This window comes from Bufo gargarizans, chromosome 3 (genome assembly GCF_014858855.1).
Source record: "Bufo gargarizans isolate SCDJY-AF-19 chromosome 3, ASM1485885v1, whole genome shotgun sequence".
Classification (NCBI taxonomy): domain Eukaryota; kingdom Metazoa; phylum Chordata; class Amphibia; order Anura; family Bufonidae; genus Bufo; species Bufo gargarizans.
In genome coordinates, this window is record NC_058082.1 from 112,474,946 (window position 1) to 112,490,559 (window position 15,614).

A 15,614-nucleotide genomic window follows, 5' to 3' on the forward strand; every position below is an offset into this window, starting at 1 on the left:
AAAGAGATGACAAAGGAGATGAAGGACAATGCACTACTTCACTGGGAGGAAGAAAGAACGGCTAAAGAACAATGAAATTGATTACCATAATAGGCCAATGGAGAGATCCCAGACACTGTATGGGGAGATTCCGCTTTCAGTTCCATATACAGGATGACAATTAGAACAGCTGAGTACACAAATTATATTATGTGACCCTGTATGATAAGTTATAAGGACATTGCCTCCACAAACTGAAAAGTAGGTAAGAATAACTTACCACGAAGGCTAATACAGCACAATAAAAAATAAAAAAAAATGGTACTATGCAACTGGACTACTATACATTTTATTAGTACTGATATATTCAAATTCTATTTTTTTTAACCTTAGTCACAGTTGCACATGTCTTGAACATGCTTGCCTATTGATGGCGTGACAATGCCAACACCGATGGACATAACTAAATCATCTCAAAAGCTTGCAACTCAAATCTGTTTAGCTATTTAAGCTGTATCACTTTCCAGATTCCTTTTCCTGAGGACTATGTGAACCTACATGGAGCTTTCCCTAATAACATTACTGAGTTGGGAACCAGGTAGAGGGTTATTTTACTCTTCTGTCCTTCAGGAGATAATGGCAAAAGAGAAACAACCTTTTCTATACTGGAGTTGAACGTGTGGGGATGTTAATCAGCACCAGAAGGGGAGGTTTTAGATTTTGCAATAGGACCGCTATGCTTTATATACACCCCCGAACTCTGAAAGTATAGTACCATTCTATGTCAAAACATGAGTCTGAGATGTATTAAAGAGGACTTGAAATCAGGGTTAGACAACCCAGATTTGTGTCAATCAGTTGAATGCCAAAGCGGGTTTGTCCAATTGTGATAACTGAAAGCTTCCCACTATATTGTGTGCAATATTAAATGGTGTCATTAGAAAGTACAACTTGACCCACAAAAAAGGCTGTGTTAACAGAAAAAAATAATTATGACTTTGGGAAGGCCGGAAATAAAAAATTAAACCGGAAAAACAGAAAATTGCCTGGTAAGGAAGTGGTTAATTACTGTTTTGTCACTGAAGAGATCCAATCATGTATTGAGATTTCATTGCAGGCAATGCTCATTGGGAAATGTTGCAAATTTGCTGTCCCCCAGAAGGAGCAAGCCTACCTCACATCTGCAAAACCAGATGTTCTTCAATAAGGAAGAGACTCCCACCTTTAGGCAACTGTGTCAAGGTTTTTGGCATATCACTGCATCTGAAGTTGGCATCTGGTTTTATGGAGTTTTCCAATGTTTCAGTATGTAGAAAATTGTACCTGAATATCTGGTAAGCTCCTCTCAAACTAGTCTAATGAACCAGATTATTAGTACTGTCCTATCAACTCTAGTCAAATCCAGCTACATCGTACATAGAGACTGGGCATGGGCTGACATTTAACAGGTCTATAAGTAGCTTTTTGGGACATCCCTTAATTTGCCTGTGTAGGTCATTTCCTGAACCTGTAAAAGTGACCTTGTCCCAACCTTTCCCAGCTTAGTCTAGTCATCTCAGGAATGCCTGTTGCTTCCCTCGGCAGAGGCCATCCTGTCTCATGTATCCATGATGGCAATCAATATTCCAGAACCTCCCATCAGTTAATACAATGACTTCTCATCTCAATTAACTACTTGACACCTCTCCTAGAGGCGTTACATAAAGTCATACAGAAATTGGGTTAATGCTGGAATGTCATGGGAGGGATACTCACTAATTTCCAACAGCAAGCTTCCTAATGTAGCCTTTTGTTATGTGTCTGATGGACATAGAGAAACAATAGACCCCTAGGGCAGGACTTTCCTTGCATGTGAATAGGTGTACAAATGGTTCCAGGTGTAGAGCAACAAGTGCCTGGATAGTACAGATTAGCTTTTTTTCTACTGATTTTTTTTTCAGTACACTTCCTAAATGTGTGGAATCAGGAGTAAGTCACATGGAAATACCCCATAGATTTGTAAACTAACCCTATATCCTTTCTAAATGTTCCCAGTGATTTACCATGGCAGGGCCTTCTGACTTGTTCCTTTGCAAAATTCATAGAAGGCATGGTTCTCTTGCTCTCTCTCTCTCTATATATTTATATACAGTATATATCGGATCTGCATCTGATAATAGTTTCTTCTGGCATCTAATATTTTTTCTTTTGTATAGGTAGATGGATTTATATAAGAATTATTGCACTCATTAGGGCTTGTTCATATCCCGGGGGCCTCTGTCGCAGTTTCAGTCAAAAACAGTGGAGAGAAAACTCCTGCTTCTGCATGTAGTTTTTTTTTTCTTTACTAATATAGTGGAATCCCAAACAGACCCTATTATAGTTAATAGGATCTGTTTGACTCTGTTTGGGTCAGTTATGTGCCGAATCTGGCACTTCTGTTATATGGGTTGTTCTGCTCCTCTGATGGAGCAGAACAACTAAAATTAGGGTCTGATTTTTTTGTTGATAAACTTTGGTTGGCATTGAAACATGAGTTTAATAAGGAAGAAAATTATGGTAGGAAAATGAAGAAAATTTTTTTTTTTGCATTGGTTATATATAGAGAGTTTCAAGTCCCTTCTTCTGATCCCCTGCAGTATATTCTCTTTATGAGCCTAAATGGATATTTCTGCCGCGTCGTCTCAGACAAACAGTCTCCCCTGCGGGGAATAGGTTCCATGTTCGGGAAACATTACACCCGTAACAGTTGTAGGGAGGCATAATTGTCGATAAATGGACTCCTCACGCTAAAATTAAAGTGACAGGATAACAAAGACCACGAAAACGTACCCCAACGTCTCCTATTTCTATGTTTCCGTTGTCAGTCCAAGTGAACATAGGTTGAACTATGTGGTGGTGCAAGGGTCACACTGTCGGGAACGAACCGCAGGGCCGGACTAGATTTGGATTAGCTGTTTTATTTCTTCCATTTCTCTGTACAGCCTCCATGTTAGCATATTATAAAATATTGCATTACGCAGACCTAGAGGCGTTCAGTATTTTGCATGTGACATCCTCATTGTCAATATAAAATGACATCAATGATGCTATACGCTAATGTCTCTCCTATTGTAGACTGCCTTAGTGTAATAATAATGGCCACTATAGTATGTACGTTGTTGTCAACAGTCACTGCTCCCAATAATGCAATTTAGATTGTCTATAGTGTTAAAGGGGTTTCTGAGACTTTTTAACTGATGAACTATCTTTGGATAGGTCATCAGTATCTGATCGATCGGGGTCCGACACCCGGGACACCTGATGATCAGCTGTTTGAGAAGGCTCCGGCGCTCGCAGTAGCACCACGGCCTTCGCTCAGCTCACCAAGCACAGCACCGTACATTGTATAGCGGCTGTGCCTGGTCTCGTAGCTCAACCTCATTCACTTCAATGGGGCTCAGCTGCACCTAGGCCACGTGACCGATGAGCCTAATGTCACATGGTGTAGGCAAAGCTGCGAAAAGGCCATGGCGCTACTTCGAGTGCCAGCGCCTTCTCAAACTGCTGATCGGTGTGGGTCTGATGACCTATCCAAAGAATTGTGAGCCCCATTGGGACAGCTTGATGGTAATGTCTGTAAAGCGCTGCGGAATATAGCAGCGCTATATAAGCGTGTAAAATAAATAAATAGGTCATCAGCTAAACTTTCTCGGAAAACCCATTTAATAACAACATTTGCTACCATTTTTGTCTACAGCTCCTATGCAGATCTTTAGGTCTCTATGATAAGACACTGCAGACAAATTCTGTATATTCTTATGCCGTGTAGTCTGCAGTCTTTTATCTGCCCCCTACTTCTTACAAAGCTACTAAATGTCTGTTAGTAAAAGTAGGGTACAATTGGAAGGAAATATGACTGCAGGTTCAGACTACACAGGGTTTGTTTGTAGTCTGTTACCATGGAGATGCATATGAATCATATGTTCAATAATGGCTCAAATCCTACTTATCACAATCAACTACCTTATGTGTCACCCCCAATTCCTCATAGATTGTAAGCTCTTGCGAACAGGGCCCTGACTCCTAGTGTTTCAGTTGCATATTATCCAGTTATTTTTGTTTTGTACATGAACCCTATGAACTTGTAAAGTGCTGCGGAATATTGTGGCGCTATATGAATACATTTTATTATTATTATTATTATTATAATCATAGACACACAATTAAGACCCAATGCAGAATACTGTAGATATTGGGACAATAAAAACTAAACATTGGTATCATAGCCTTCTGTATGTGTGCTTCCTGATTGTAGCAACTGTCCATTTGTCTCTCTTTGCAACACTGATATAGATTAAAAAACAAAACCAGAGAAACGTAAATGTCCTTTTTCATGGTTCTAAAATTGACCACAACTAAATTTAAAAGGGACTACAAGCCATCCAATAATTAAAACCTTTATGTAACACGTATTAACTAGATGTCTGTCAGGAGAGAAAGTCGAGATGGGGAGACATTCTTCAAATAACTCTTCGAAACTGTTCTTTATATAACCTTTCTTTGCCCTTGCCTAGATTGCTGTATTATATAATATTTTAATAATACTTGAAATGTGACACATTGACTATGGTGTTTCATATTTGATGTGAAAATCCGAAGAGGAGTCCACTGGACGGAATATTGTAACTGTCATTTTACTAACACGCTGATGATTATAATAAATGTGAACAACTTCTTACTGCGCCTACTTTACAGCTACTTAGTACATATGTGTTTTATATATATATATATATATATATATATAAAAATATGTATTTATATATATATAAAACATTTATCACTAGTAGAGGGAAGATGTAATCTAAAAAATGCTCTGGGTATGTTTGTAAGGCCAGACAGGGTTTAAAAATATGAAACAACATTGGCTGCGGTGTAACGCAACTGAGAATCTCCCACTTCACAGGCAACTGGTCTAACCACAAGGCCACCAGACCTACTCCTTTATTGCTGCTGCCATTTTACTTCTAAAAGTCGCCCTGAGACAGCCGCCTATGTTTGGTTATGTTTGGAATTTGGACATATTTCCTGCAATGCTGCAAAAAAAAAAAGTTTAACTCTATACAGTAATCCCTCAAGATACAATGGCCTCAGGATACAATATTTTCAACATACAACAGTGTTTTCCGACCCATCGTAAGTTGAAACCAGACTCTGCATACAATGTCTCAGACTCAGATCCAACCAATCAAGGCCACTTCTCTGGTAAACTAGCTGTATTAGATGCTAGTTAGCAGCTATTCCTGACTGTTATAGGTAAGGACTTGTTTTATCCTTCCTAGTTATCTGCTTATTTTTCTTAAATCTCCATTTTCTCTTATCTTGGATGACATTTTGGGGCTTTGGAACCGATAACTCAACTTATAATGGTTTCAACATACAATGGTCGTCCTGGAACCAATTAATAATGTATCTTGAGGGACCACTGTATTGCCCTGCAAATCAGCTGCAGGAATATTATATAGACTGTAAAATGAATTGTCAGCTCCCTGGTTGAGATCAATGCCTTTAGCCACTGCTTCCTCTCATCGTGTTTGCATACAGCACGCCATAAGTGTCTTACAAACATGAGTCTCACAACTGTTGACAGAACAAACAGTATTGTCTAAGGACCTGTCAATATTTACTCTTTTTATTAACTATTTTTGTAGTTGTAGATGTATTAGCCTAAATCAACCTGAATTTTGATGAGAAAGTTGGCCACTTGTCACAGTTTTAACTATATGAGGCGCACGGCAAGATCTTCTTGTTGCACGTGTGCACTAAGTACCATCTGTGTAAGGGGGAATCATCTAGTGCGCAGGATTATGCTCTAGTTATATTGTAGTCAAGAAGACTAAATTAGTTGCAGTAAACACACATAGTTTATTAAGGCGATTTCCAGCAAATGCTGAACTAGGAATCACCTTAATAAACTATGTGTGTTATTGTACTGGGAATCGCCTTGCAACTAATTTTGGAGTGCAGAACCTTCTTACTACATTACTGACCCATCTCCTGCACTCGATGGTGATGGTGGTGTGCCTTTGAACAAATTTAAAATATATTTTAGTTATTATCAGATAGTTATGATTTGTTGTAATTATGGTATCTCACAAAAGTGAGTGCACCCCTCACATTTTTTATTTTTTTTATATATTTTCCTGGGACAACACTGAAGATCTGATCAATGCCATTAATGTCTACACACTTAGGCCCCATGCACACGGCCGTTGTTCACAGCCGTGTGCGGGCCGTGGAACCGCGGCCTGGATCCCTCCTGAGAGCAGGAGCGCACGGCGTCACTGGTTGCTATGACGCCGTGCGCTCCCTGCTGCTGCCGCAATACAGTGATACACTGGTACGATCTATACCAGTGTATTACTGTACTGTGCCGGCAGCAGGGAGCACACGGCGTCATAGCAACCAGTGACGCCGTGCGCTCCTGCTCTCAGGAGGGATCCAGGCCGCGGTTCCACGGCCCGCACACGGCTGTGAACAACGGCCGTGTGCATGGGGCCTTAGGGGTGTACTCACTTTTGTTGCCAGCGGTTTAGACAGTAATGGCTGTGTGTTGAGTTATTTTGAGGGCACAGCAAATATACACTGTTATACAAGCTGTACACTGACTACTCTACATTGTATCACAGTGTCAGATCTTCAGTGTTGTCCCAGGAAAAGATATTTACAAAAAAATGTTAGGGGTGGACTCACTTTTGTGAGATAATGTATATTGATCAAGTTATATTAATTTTATATTCATAGATTGCAAGCTCTTGCGAGCAGGGCCCTTACTCCTTTTGTTTTTATCGTTGACTTGGTGGTTGCTATGTCATTTATGACTCCGTTTGTACATGAACCCGCTGATTGTAACGCACGGCGGAATATGTTGGGGCTATATAATAAATAAAGATTATTATTATTATATTCAAACAGTAATGTGAGTGATTAGCAAAATGTGTACCTGTGCCACTTCTGTATTTGCTGTATTGATCTTTAGTATTTCACATTGGGGTCCTCTGATATTATTAGTTAAAGCACTGATCATACAGAAAATTAAAATACATCCCACATATTCAAAAGCCTCTTATATACTGTACAACTATTTTTGCCCTTGACTGGGTTTTTCCATTATGGCATATGGATGTAATAGTGAGGGCACCCCTCTTGGGCTAGCTTGTACTGTCATACATACATTTTCTCATACAAGGCCAACTGCATATAGCACATCTTTCATATGTGAATACAATCAAGGACCCTACAATCAATCACTGTGTTTGTTAACTCTTTTATCCCAGAATACACCATACTATTGTTCTACTGGAAGTATATATATATATATATCCTTATGTGTGTGTGTTTCCTTATTGTTTAGCCATCAATATTGATTTAAGGATTCTTTACAGTTAGTGTAGTTAAATTACTATGGTAAATACAGTATTTAAAAAGGGCTTGATGTTTATCTTACAATAAATGATATTCAGAGTTAGATTTCAGGCAGGGGAAATGGGTACCTTAGGCTAGGTCTACACGACGACATTTGTCGCGCGACATTAGTGCAACAAAATGTTACACTACAAATGTTGCAGTGTAGTTGTGCACCAAATGACGTCGTGTAGACCTAGCCTTAATTTAATTTACCCAGGAAAATTATCTGTCAAGAAATCTACATTTAATCCGACACCTCTGATATTGTTTGCAACAGATTTCATATATAAGGTCCATTTCGTTAATGATGTCCTAGTGTGCACACTTCATATATGAATGAGGCTGCAAATAAACATATAGGTCGATGTGTGGTTTCCTATGAAAACTGTAATAATAACAGCTCCTTGAAATGTCCCTTTATCCCCTCTCCATAGTCCTAGAAAACAACTGCATGTCAAGCACATGGTCTTTCTGTGTAGTTTTTATCTATTTCTCTATTGTACGCCTACAGAACACGTGAACAAGGCCTGTAGCCTCACAAGTTAGGCCCCTTTCACACGAGCGAGTTTTCCGTGTGGGTGCAATGCGTGAAGTGAACACATTGCGCCTGCACTGAATCCGGACCCATTCATTTCTATGGGGCTGTGCACGTGAGCATTATTTTTCACACATCACTTGTGCGTTGCGTGAAAATCGCAGCATGTTCTATATTCTGCGTTTTTCACTCAGCCCTGGCCCCAGAGAAGTGAATGGGGCTTCAGTGAAAATCGCATAGCATCCGCAAGTAAGTCCGGATGCAATGCGTTTTTCACTGATGGTTGCTAAGAGATGTTGTTTGTAAACCTTCAGTCTTTTATCACACGTGTGAAAAAACGCATCAAAACACATTGCACTTGCGTGGAAAAATCTGAACAACTGAACGCAATCGCAGACAAAACTGACTGAACTTGCTTGCAAAATGGTGTGAGTTTCACTGAACGCATCCTGACCTAAGGCTACTTTCACACTGGCGTTTTGGTTTCCGTTTGTGAGATCAGTTCAGGGCTCTCACAAGCGGTCCAAAACGGATCAATTTTGCCCTAATGCATTCTGAATGGAAAAGGATCCGCTCAGAATGCATCAGTTTGCCTTTGTTCCGTCTCCATTCCGCTTGCAGCGTTTTGGTGTCCGTCTGACGAAACTGAGCCAAAAAGATCCGTCCTGGCACACAATGTAAGTCAATGGGGACGGATCCGTTTTTTATGACACAATCTGGCACAATAGAGAAACGGATCTGTCCTCCATTGACTTTCAATGGTGTTCAAGATGGATCCGTCTTGACTATGTTACAGATAATACAAACGGATCCATTCTGAACGGATGCAGACGGTTGTATTATATAAACGGATTGGTCTGTGCAGATCCGTGACGGATCGGCACCAAATGCGAGTGTGAAAGTAGCCTAATCCGTCACGCTTGTGTGAAACAGGCCTAAGGCTGACACTCTGATCCGGTCACTGTATACGGCATATATGCCAGCTTTTGGCCGGACAGAAAATACTACATTTGTCTGGCTGAAGGCCGGCATATATCACAGACTGCCAGAGTTCACAGCGCAGATGTGAACGCGGTCTAATGACCCCAATCTGCCCAATTACTTCGCAAGCCGCAAACATTTGCACCCTGATTAGGGCCCTAACTACAGGTGGTTGCATGGACTGCGGTTACACCTGGAGCCAGTACTAGAAATGATGCTAGTTACACATTTTGCATTGGGACAAGGAGCTTCGAACTAGGCCTGCGTCCACAGAAGATAATGTCCGATAAATGCATGAAATCCCAAAAATGCGTAACAAAAAAAAAAGCAAAAAATAAAATAAAAAATAGGTTACATACATAAGATGAAGTAGGTACTGCGAGTTTATACAGTAGACTGAGCCCCTCCTAAGCGCCATAAAATCTACAATTATTCTGGGGTTTTAACAGCCAATGGAAACCGACGGCCAAATGAAAGAACGATTATTAATTTCTACATGTGTTTAATATAAAAATAGCAGGAAATACTTTTATGATCTGTGGAATTCCAGTTCTCATCTCACGTGCATTCGGAAAAAAACGCTGCAGTTATTTTTTAATAATCAAATACAATCAATGCATTGTGTAGGGTTTGGCTTCCATTTGAACGATACAAAGTCATTATATGAAATGTTCTTGAACCTAAAAATGACTAATAGTATTATAGCAGCAGGAGCCTGCCTAGAGGTGAACACGTTCCATCATCACTAAACATGGTGCATAGTCCCAGGGGGTTATCCCCAAGCTCCTGGTCCCCGGTACAACATTGACAGCAGGGATCCCCGCTATAATGCATCCCGGGTAGGCTCCTATGGGGGCAGCCAGGCATTTGGGCCTGGTGTGACTGCTGCCGCTGCATCTCCTATACTTGGATATTGGACCAGCATCACATTACTGATTCTGTACAGTAAGAACTTTCCTTCTGGCAAGAACAAGAGTCAACTTACAGTATATGTCCCTCTGATTATGACACAACGGATGCGGTAACTCATGTGGCACATAAATCCATACTTTCGTATGTGACGTATAGAGCTTCTACAACACAGCCGTTAATAAATAAGCTCATACTAATGGACCCAACGTGTTTATCTGGCGCACGCCTTGTTTATTCCCATTTATGAACTGCAAACACAGGGAAGCAGTGGAGCAGCAGGGGCTAAACAGTAATCAAAGCAAATAATCCTAAAAAAGGCAATCACAGCGATGAGCAGACTGAAAGAAAAAAATAATGCTGATGTCGGGGTCAAATTATCCTGTTGTTTTTAGAAACTTTCGCCCTCATTTATTTGCTGTATAAACCCAGCCATAAAGATAGTTAGTCGGTGACAGAACGATATCCTATACCCTCGTATGCTAACAGGAAAGACACACGGATATAGCAGACTCAACATATTGGCGCATTTTTGCCTGTTTTACATAGGACTCCCAGTAAATGTATATTATCCGTATCGATACAGAATAATAAATACCTGCAAAGTGCCAGATTACAGTTTAATATACCGTAAAACCATATGCCACAGTGTAATAAAATGCCATGCAAAGTGACACTTTATTGCCGTATTATTTTAATTGCGTGACAACATAAATATTGTAGAACAGGGAGAAATGGAAATTTGTGTATATCTGAAACCAAGAATCGTGCCTTTATGGAGTCGGATGAAGAGGGGAGAACCCTCCTGAAACGCGTTACCTTGTTCCCTCGTTTTATCTTTTTTTTCTAATAATTATTTCTTCTTCAGCTTAGCGATCAGTCAGTACCCCTGAGTTTTAGTCCCCCCCCCCCCCCACAATTTCCTCCGTTATCTTTGAGTGTAACGTATGGCGGAGTACGGGCATTTTATACTTCAGCAATATAAAAATATGCTGCTTTCATTAGTCTGTCATAGGTCAGGCTTAAGGAGCTCTTGATCAACGTCAGTCTCGTAAGTGAAGAGTGAATTGTTGTAAGAACCTTCATAAGAACAGAACAACTCATCTACATGGGTGTTACAAATGTGGGGCCTCTTCACTCGCCCCACAATGTGGCCCCTTAGGGCCATTGTTACAACAGGCAATGCCAGCCAGAAAGAACACTGGACATCCAAAAAGGCATTAGTATTACCAAATCTGAATGGTATAAGTGGTGAAGAGGTTGGCCAAGTGGTCCTACTCGGCCTCCGACATTTATCATGCTAGTGACGCACTTTGGAGGGAAAGCACGCTGTTCATTGTTTACCAGTCAAGAACCCTCTTAATGCCGGGCTTTTCAACTTCAAATAAGTTGGGGATTACGAGAACACGGTGACAAGAAACTTTGCTTAGACAAATGCTCAAAGTACGTCGAAGAATAAAATAAAACAGGATTTAGGACAAAAAACGAATCAGATTGATGACTGATGGCAAGCTAATATACACACAGATGTAGCAGAGCTGAATGTGTCATGGAACCCCTTACTTGGCTGAGATTACTGGATAGGCTTACCTGCGGTCGTGTGGAATATGACAAATAACTAGATGTAATATCACATTGAGCTTTGTTCAGCTCTGCTACATGGTGTTTATATATCGCTATGACAACAGCCTCTGTATAGTAACGTATAATAAGCCTCTTTGCCACAATGTACACGTAAGGCACATCACGTCTTTTTATCCAACGTTTTACGTGTAGACATGACATAGACGTTAAGCGGATGTCTCCATACAGTGGCATCCATCGCCATGAGGTTCCATTGTAAAAAGAAAATGCACCGTTTTTTTTTTTTTGCTGGATCCTGCATCGATGGGAAAACAGAGCGCACTACACTTTTGCATCCTTGCTTTTGTTAAACGTAGAGCAAAAATGTGATGTGAACAGCACCTAAGAAGTTGGCGTACTTCACCATCGATTGGGGAACATCTGAGTACACGTACGTCCCAAAACGTGAAAGTGAAAGAACTGCAGATGCTATTGGATACGATGATTATAGATTCTGACAGCACTGCTAAGGAGGCTGCAGAAGTATATCATTAGGCCTGTAATTGCACATCGCAGACCCCCCTGTAAGGCAACAGGTGACGTTTTACTAGCCAACGCTGCCACTGGCAATCCAAAATTTACTGCGTCCTCACAAGGCAACCAGTCACTGCATCAAAGAACGGGACGCTAATTGTAAAATGAGGCACAGGCAACTTACTGTATACGGTAATAGATAGATATGAGGTAGATAATATACGGTATATGAGGTAGATAGATAGATAATAAATAGATAGATAGATATGAGGTAGATAGATAGATAATAGATAGATAGGAGATAGATAATAGATATGAGGTAGATAATATACGATATATGAGGTAAATAGAGAGATTAGATAAATAGATATAATTACATAGATAGATAGATAGATAGATGGATAGATAAATAGATGATTGATAGATAGATAATAGATATGAGGTATATAATATACGGTATATGAGATGGATAGATTAGATAAATAGATATAATTACATAGATAAATAGATATAATTACATAGATAGATAGACAGATAGAAAAAACTGTTTGTCAGGCTACTTCACAATATATTATATTTGTGTTGCAATGTAAATAGTAATAAGCACCGATGTAGCGGAACTGGGTTTGTCACACAATGTACCATGACATAACGATGGTTGATCACTGTAGGGTTTGCCATAGGACTGCACTATTTTAACTAACTTTGGGTCGCAATCATGTCACACATAAGAAACAATTATGTGCTAAATTCAGCTCTGCTACATCTGTAGGCAAATACTTTACTTTACTACTTGAACCCCAGTAGAACAGGCACCTCCATGCGTCTGGGCGCTCACAGTGACAGCTCTACCAATGCAGAACTTTTCATCCTGCCCCAATATTGACATTTCGAGCAGAGAGAAGATAAAACTGCTCCCCTGAACCTCTCCTCTTGTTACATTTGGAAATCTATAGGAAATGATAAGCCTCCATGTTCTGGCCTTACCTGACAATTACCACCCCGGAATACGCGCCGCCACCATCCGACTCCAATATTCCTCGCTCTCCAAGTCTTCTTTACATGGAGCCAAATGTTCCTTAAAAATCCACGTTTTCCAAGAGTTGAAAAAATGGACACATCCAGAGTCAGATGAAAAAAAGTTTCAGAAAAAGTATAAAATAATGTTCTAGTTGATCACTGCGATTGCTCCAAACATCCTTTTCTTTCGGGGATCTATTAACCCTTTAAGAAGAAGAGAGTTTTCCGCCGAGTTTGTGCTTGTTTTCTCCTCTGGTTGTAATTATAAATATTTCATTCTCACAGGAGGACCACCCTGAAGCAAGGAAGGAGTGATCTGATTTCCATGAAATCTGCCTCCTCCTTGTGTCTCTGAGTCAAGCGGTAACTTTTCCTGCAGTTTCAGGGTCCAGTTGTTGTTGAGCTGCAGAAGGTGCTCGGATTTGTCCTCTTTTTTTGTCTCTTTTGCTCAGTTTTTAGGCATACGTTGAAGGCTGAGCAGTCAGACTAGGCACTGTGTGTGGTTGGGATGGGGAGACCCAGAGGATTCTCAGCTCTCAGCATGCTGTCTGTGGTTTCTTGGGCTGGAAGGAAGATGTGGCATGGATAACATGTGGGATGCGGATTGGAATGCCATGAAGTGAGGGGGAGGAGGAAGGGCCATTGACTGAGCCACATTCCAGTGGGAGAAACTCAGACAAAAACAAGGCACTGAAAAATCTCAATGTATACTTGATAACCTTTCTCAAAACCTCGGCTGACATTTAATAATTATTCTGTCAGCTTAAAGTGTATTAGATTTATAAATATGACTACGAGTAATGCAACTTTTCAAATTATATACACATATTATGTAATGCAAATGCATAGATTATAAACAATATATAGCCTGCATTGTATATTTATATGATTGACAGAGTGTAATACAGTGCAATATACACATCAGGTGCAATGCTGTATATTATATACAGATAAGATACAATGGCTACTGTGACACAGTGAGAGGTTTGGTCTGGGAAAACAGGTATTTTCCTCCCAGCATGTGCTGCTGGGCTGATTTACAGCCAGGTGAGGTCAAATACCGGACCGTATTTTAAATGCCGGTTCGGGTTTTGGCGGCATCTGGCTGTCCTTAAATAGGCAGCTGGGATCAGAAGCGAGGTCTCTGTGTTGGGATCTGAGAGCCTTGTGTCTGGATGAAGGCTTGCTACCTGTGTGGCGTGAAAATAGGTTGGTGCTGCTATCAGAAAGGACTCTTTGAGGCAGAATTGCCGCATGGTGTAAATTACCACCAACACCGCAAGGTGACTTTTTTGTTTGAATTTGACTACTTGTTTTGTCACTTGCCTAAAGTGTGAATAAAACACTCAATTGTTTGATCCAAAGAACTTGTTGTCCCCTCTATACTGCCTCCGCTAATCCTGTCTACCAGAGCGAGTCCCCACAATTGGTGGAGGATGTGGGCAAGAGCAGTGAGGCTGGCGTAAACGCAGATATTTTTGGTTTCTGCATTTTTTCCGGCACGTTTGTATGTCGTACATTAAACCAGCTGTATTACAACCAGTGCCCTATGACAAAATGGAGGCTGTTGTGAAGGCCCTCATGGAGGCTGATCTGCAGCAGCGAGAGACAAATCTGCAGCAATGCGAGGCTAATAAGCAGCAGCAAGAGACTAACCAGCTGCTGCTATAACAAGTGATGGCTTTGCAGACAGCAGGAGCAACCCTTATGCCCGGAAAGCAGTCCATGCCGTTATTCCTAAGATGACCCCCGCAGACGACATTGAAACCTACCTGGCGATGTACAAGGAAGTGGCCATTAAGGAAAAGCTACCCCGTGACCAGTGGGCTGAGGTCGTCGCTCCGTTCCTGGCAGCCGATTCCCAGCAGGTGCATTTAGACTTGCCGGACGATCAAGCGGCCGACTACCAAAAAGTAAAGGGTGAGATTATGGAAAGACTGGGGGTAAATGTGTTGGTCCGGGCCCAGTGGGTACATCAGTGGGGGTTTAAGCCGGCTGAGCGTGCGAGGACCCAGTATTATGACTTACTCCACCTCTTGCAAAAGTGGCTACAGCCTGACGTGCTGAGTCCCCCGACTATGCTAGATAGACTATTAGCCGATATGTTCTGGAGGGCTTTGCCATACCCTCTCCAGCACTGAAACGGTCAGGTGTCTCCTGGCAATGCCCTTGAGATGGTGTACCTGGTAGAACGCTATGAAGCTACAAGGAATCTAAAGGAGGGTTCTGTCGGGAGGGGGGTCGGCAAACCCCGGAAATCTCCACCCCAGGCCCATAGATTTGAGCCAATAAAACCTGTCTGGGATGTACCCACAGAGAACCTGGCTCCGGTAGTCTGCTGGCGGTGTCAGGAGCCTGGCAATGCAAGGGCTGACTGTCCCCTTCGGGTTGAGCCCATGGACACTAACAATGGCTACCTTTAGTCGCTATATGCCAGGAGGCTGTGTGCAACAGGTAACCCAGAGTCCCTAGATCACTTGTGCCAGGTGGAAGTGGGAGACAATCCGGCGGAGGCTCTGCCGGACTAGGGGAGTCTGGTGACCCTAGTAAGGGCTACCCTGGTGTGGTCCACTGAGTATACTGGCCGGCTAGTCGGGGTGATGTGCATCCACAGAGACTTAAAAGACTACCACACCGCACTGGTGTCTCTAACCACGGTGGCCAGTAA

The 15,614-nt window shown here is 41.5% G+C and overlaps 1 protein-coding gene across 5 annotated transcripts in view; it reads right to left on the bottom strand.

Moving 5' to 3' along the window:
* The window catches only part of GLI1 (GLI family zinc finger 1), a 138,365-nt gene extending 124,906 nt beyond the window's left edge, over positions 1-13,459 (bottom strand). For all 5 annotated transcript variants that reach the window (XM_044287823.1, XM_044287821.1, XM_044287820.1 and 2 more), the window contains exon 1: positions 12,914-13,459. The gene's annotated coding sequence lies outside the window, so the exon portion shown is untranslated. The remainder of the gene's footprint in view (positions 1-12,913) is intronic.
* Between the last annotated feature and the right edge of the window lie 2,155 nt (positions 13,460-15,614).